General features: G+C 31.3%; 1 long non-coding RNA gene across 1 annotated transcript in view; it reads left to right on the top strand.

Moving 5' to 3' along the window:
* The window catches only part of LOC111089928, a 4,983-nt gene extending 2,572 nt beyond the window's left edge, over nt 1-2,411 (top strand). The window contains exons 2-4 of the long non-coding RNA XR_002614070.1: nt 398-530; nt 1,087-1,227; nt 1,523-2,411. This is a non-coding gene — a long non-coding RNA (uncharacterized LOC111089928). The remainder of the gene's footprint in view (nt 1-397; nt 531-1,086; nt 1,228-1,522) is intronic.
* Nucleotides 2,412-5,678: the final 3,267 nt, after the last annotated feature.

Below are 5,678 nucleotides of genomic sequence, written 5' to 3'. Positions count from 1 at the left end.
GACAAAAAATAGTAGCAAGTGGATCACACATCCATGTATAAGTGATGTAGTCCTCGGTTTCTGATATCCAAAGTATATACATGATGTAGACATCACTATCTGACATCTCCCAGTATATATGCATGATGTAGACATAAATATCTGACTTCCACAGTATATATATACATGATGTACCTAAACTATCTGACATCAAAAGTATATATACATGATGTAGACATCACTATCTGACATCAACAGTATACATACATGATGAAGACATCCCTATCTGACATCCCCCAGTATATATATATATATTATTTTTTTTTGTCCTGTTCTTATATTTCTTTGATTTGTATAAGTAACAAATTATTTGTTTGAGATTTTTTTTCTTAAATGAAAATATTTCATCATACTACAGAATTTTTCCTTCATATCCAAATGCCAAATTTGATCCTCAGAATATTGATGATGATGGTGCTCTAAAAATGGTAGCTGGATTCCACCATTTTGGCCATTTTCCTGTGTCACATCAAATACACAAAGAAGCTAAAGTGAGTTATATTTCAACACAAAGATGCATCCTCTGTCCTATTTTGTTTTGCTCTCTATTTTACTTTAATGATATAATGACCACTAAGATAAATAATAAAGACCTTCCTCCAGGTCCTCCTAGACTTGTTAACCATCATAAAGACCTTATTCCAGGTCCTCCTAGACTCGTTAACCATCATAAAGACCTTCCTCCAGGTCATCATAGACTCTTTGACCATCATAATGACCTTCCTCCAGGTCATCATAGACTCTTTAACCATCATAAAGACCTTCCTCCAGGTCATCTAGACTCTTTAACCATCATAAAGACCTTCCTCCAGGTCATCCTAGACTCTTTAACCATCTTAATTTAATCATGAAAAGTGGCAGTTTAAATTTTTATAATGCATTTTGTGTCTTTGGTAATTTGTATTTATAAAAAAACCTGCTTTTTCTCTCTGCGGTTACTTTGACATTGCTTGCCAAGGTAGTGATTCTGTATACGACAACTGTAAGTAGAAGTATTCTAACCGTTTACTGACTATAAACATATTTATTTATTTATTGACCTTTCAGACAGCGTTATTAAGAAGTAGCCATCCAATAGAAACATCACCGAGAGGATGAAAGGCTTGTTAACGCTGTGTTGGGAACAGGAAACAAGGGATTTATTATTGATACAATAATACAGTTTATCCCAGCTGAAAAAAATTAATGGTATTTTTCAAGTTTGTTGTCTTCAACTGCTTGATTAGATATAAAGAATGAAAATTTGATATTTTAATCCGTCTTTGTTTGCCTTCTATAATTGGTTCTAGTTCTCTTTAAATTTAATATCAAGTAACTGGCCAAAATGGAGAAACCTTAATTGACTTATTACCACTACAAAAAAAAATTAATAGTAGTTTACAAATTTTATTTGTTCTTCTGTGAAATAGTTAATTCAAATAAATATATTACAAGCTCATGTATAGTCTTATTACATGTTAATTTTGTGTTGTCTTTATGTTAGATAGTTTGAAGTATAAATATGTGGTCCCATCTGGAAAACAAAAGGTTAGTATACATTTTTTTGTAAGACCACTATGTGACATTGAAATAAAGTGTAATAATTATTTGCTGGAATTTTTACTGTGAGGACTTTATTAGGTTGTCTGTTTATTGTCTGTTTAGTGGATTTACAGTGAGGACTTTTTTAGGTTGCTTGTAAAAGTTTAGCCCATTGTTTGTTTAGTGGATTTACAGTGAGGACTTTTTTAGGTTTCGTGTAACAGTTTAGCCTATTGTCTGTTTAGTGGATTTACAGTGAGGACTTTTTTAGGTTGCTTGTAACATTTAAGCCTATTGTCTGTTTAGTGGATTTACAGTGAGGACTTTTTTAGGTTGCTTGTAACAGTTTAGCCTATTGTCTGTTTAGTGGATTTACAGTGAGGACTTTTTTAGGTTGCTTGTAACAGTTTAGCCTATTGTCTGTTTAGTGGATTTACAGTGAGGACTTTTTTAGGTTGCTTGTAACAGTTAAGCCTATTGTATGTTTAGTGGAGGTTCAGTTGGATATTTGTCTTTCCAGGATAGAAATGTAAGTAAATTCATGCCAGTATGCAGGGGTGTGTGTCTGAACCCCCTATTTTTGTGATGTAAAAAATTGTCTTTGTTTGGATATAAAACCGACTAATTCCGCATCAGTGTGTGGGCTTATGTCTTAATGGGTCGGTCAATGTATAAACTCAGGAGGAACCAATAAAGATTTATGAAAGAATGATCTAAACTGCTTAACTTCTGGGATATATATACGAGCAGAGAGGGTTCAGCAAAACCCTCTATTTTTGTGATGAAAAGAAATTATGCTTATTTGGTCATAGCGCAGTTGCTTAGGGAAAATAATTAACGTTTTCTACGATAGTCTACATTCTTCTGATGAAGCATTAGCATTTTTTGGCTTGAAACAGTAGCGCACCCCCCCCCCCCCCAATAGTATTAGCATACTGATTGTGCTTCACACAATATGTGTTGGCTTTTGGTCTCACAAATTAGAACCCCCTTCCAAACATTCTACGTATGGGCCTGAAATTGTTTTTCTTTAGTAAATATAAAGATATCTGGCACAAACGAATCTTCAGTTTATTGAAGAATATTTTACTTTTTAAAATGTGTACTTGAACAATCCAGTTTTGTAGTAACTTATTTCCACCTGCCTTTTCTTTATTCAACTATTTTCAATTTGACAGCTTTTTTTTTTTTTTAGGTAAAAGCAATACTATATATTCTAATCACAAGATATCGAGAGTTTAACTCATAAATACTTTCTAAGACGACATGTATTTAATTGAATCTTATCACATCTTGTGCGAACTTTCTTACGGTCAGTTAATTTAGGGATATTTACAAATAAAATCTACATAACTGATCCCTATAAGAATGTGGAATTAAGAAGTCCACTGAATACACCTGTGTATCAAAATTATTTAATCTGTAGTATAAATAAGGTTCAAATTAGAGATGAAGTGGACATTTTTTATTTAATGGATTTTCTTATTAATTCACCTTAGCTTACTATTCTCAATACACTTGCACAAATTTTGTTAAAACCTGTGTGCTAGTTAGTAGAAGCTTTTTTTTTAAATTTAACTTCATTTCGAATGTTAGATTATAACATAAACATTTAAAGTTTCTTATGTCACATAGTTTTGTTACAAAGATTTTTGGAAGATATACAAGTAAATCTAAGTAAGGCTTAGGTGCTTAGTCAGATTCTTATTATTTGCACACATTGAAATTTCTTTTATCCAAGCTTTTTTCTAATATTCAATAAAACATTTTTTTATCATAGTAGTCCTTTGTTCTTGTACAATAAATCTGAGATCTCTTTAATTTTGCCTGTTTGTAGCTTTTAGTAACAATTTCATTAAAATGGGATTATTTTATCCAGCTTGTAGCAACAACTAGATCTTGTGAGTTTTTTTTTATTGGGTTTGTTGCTTGTAGGATCAACTGGATCTTCAGAGGCTATTTTATTTTATCCAGTTTGTAGCTTTTACTGACAACTAGATGTTAAGAAGATTTTTACATAGTTTGTAGCTTTTACTGACAACTAGATGTTAAGAAGATATTCACATAGTTTGTAGCTTTTACTGACAACTAGATGTTAAGAAGATATTCACATAGTTTGTAGCTTTTACTGACAACTAGATGTTATGAAGATATTCACATAGTTTGTAGCTTTTACTGACAACTAGATGTTAAGAAGATTTTTACCCAGTCTGTAGCTTTTACTGACAAGTAGATGTTAAGAAAATATTTACCAGTTTGTAGCTTTTACTGACAACTAGATGTTAAGAAGATATTTACATAGTTTGTAGCTTTTACTGACAACTAGATGTTAAGAAGATATTTACCAGTTTGTAGCTTTTACTGACAACTAGATGTTACGAATATTTTTACCCAGTTTGTAGCTTGTAGCAACAAGTATATCTTTTAAAGACTTATTTATTTATTTTTTACCAAATTTGTAGCAACAGAAAAATCTTTCAAGGATTTTTAACTGGTTTGTAGCTTGTACTGGAGGTTTTTGATTATTCTATGGTTTATATAAGACGTGTTATTAAAATTGTAACATTAAGTTTGATACCTGGCGATGGGTGTTCTTCTAAATTGGACTCGGAAATAAATTTATTTGCTTCTTTTTTTGTTGTTTTTAAGAAGAAGGAATTGTGGATTTCTGGTTACTTATCAAAGAATATTTGACAGTGATATTCCCAAACATTTAAAGGGTTGAAAGGTTCTGTTTCATATGTTTTTGAATCTATTTTATGTTTTAAAATTATTGAAATAATATAACTTGTCCAATGTCAAGAAAAGAGTAGACAAGGTCTACTTTCTTCTCTGCATCATTTACAATAAATGTAAATTAGTTTATTTCTATTTAAACAAATGTGGCGTTTTATGTAACTTCTTTTATATATATAGTTGCTCTAAAAGCTAATAACACAGGAACAACATTTACAAAACCAGTAAAAATAACTTTGTCATGTGCATATGGAAGTGTAAGAGACAAATGTATTTTATGTGTTTTATTTTCCGGTGATAAAAATATTCCTTACTTTATGTTGGTTTGGCACCTTACTAAAGTTTGGATAATGGATACAGAATGTTCATACACCTATGTATTATTGTTTTGAAATTTGTGCAAAGCTACACGAGGGCTATCTGCACTAGCCATCCCTAATTTAGCAGTGTTAAGTCTAGAGGGAAGGCAGCTAGTCATCACCACCCACCACCAACTCTTGGGCTACTGTTTTATTAACGAATAGTGGGATTGACCGTCACATTATAATGCCCCCACGACTGAAAGGGCGAGCATGTTTGGTGGAACGGGGGATTCGAACCCGCGACCCTCAGATTGCGAGTCGAGTGCCCTAACCACCTGGCCCTTTATATTATTGTAAAAAACAAAATTGAATTTCTAGTTTTTATTTTCGAGATGAAAAATGCATCCTAGATACACACTTGAGAAAGATTTATAAGTCTGATATACCCATGTATAGTCATTAAAATGATAATTAACTTTTTTTTATAAAACATATTCAAGTATAAACTTTGGGATACTGATTTTTGATTTATATTTGCATGAATATCATGATATAAAATCATTAACATTATATGATACATTAATATTAAATAGTGCATTTCTATAAATAGAGCTAAGACATAATCATCAGATTGTTTCTAGAAGAAAGATGTTTGATCGGTAAACTTATTATTTTAAAATGATATAAACTTGTTATCTTGAAATAATATAAGCTTATTATTTTGAAATAATATGAGACTTTCAGATTTATATTGTGCCTACTTTCAACTTCAACCAATCTGTGCTAACAGACTCTGTTTAAATCAGGTCGTTAAATCTGTAGAAGGTTGTTGTCTCCATGTATCTGATTGGTCGAGTTCCCTTGTATATATATTTTTTCGTATTTTCAGTTTCTGAGTAACATTTGAATTGCTTCTTCTTGAATTTGACAGATTCTAATTCACCAACATTAATTACAGTGTAGTTAGTTCTTGTTATGACACTTGTTAATCCACCAACATTAATTACAGTGTAGTTAGTTCTTGTTATGGCACTTGTTAATCCACCAACATTAATTACAGTGTAGTTAGTTCTTGTTATG

Source organism: Limulus polyphemus, unplaced genomic scaffold (assembly GCF_000517525.1).
Source record: "Limulus polyphemus unplaced genomic scaffold, Limulus_polyphemus-2.1.2 Scaffold7914, whole genome shotgun sequence".
NCBI classification, from domain to species: domain Eukaryota; kingdom Metazoa; phylum Arthropoda; class Merostomata; order Xiphosura; family Limulidae; genus Limulus; species Limulus polyphemus.
Note: the sequence above shows the minus strand (reverse complement) of the source record. Positions and strands in the feature narration are given on the sequence as shown.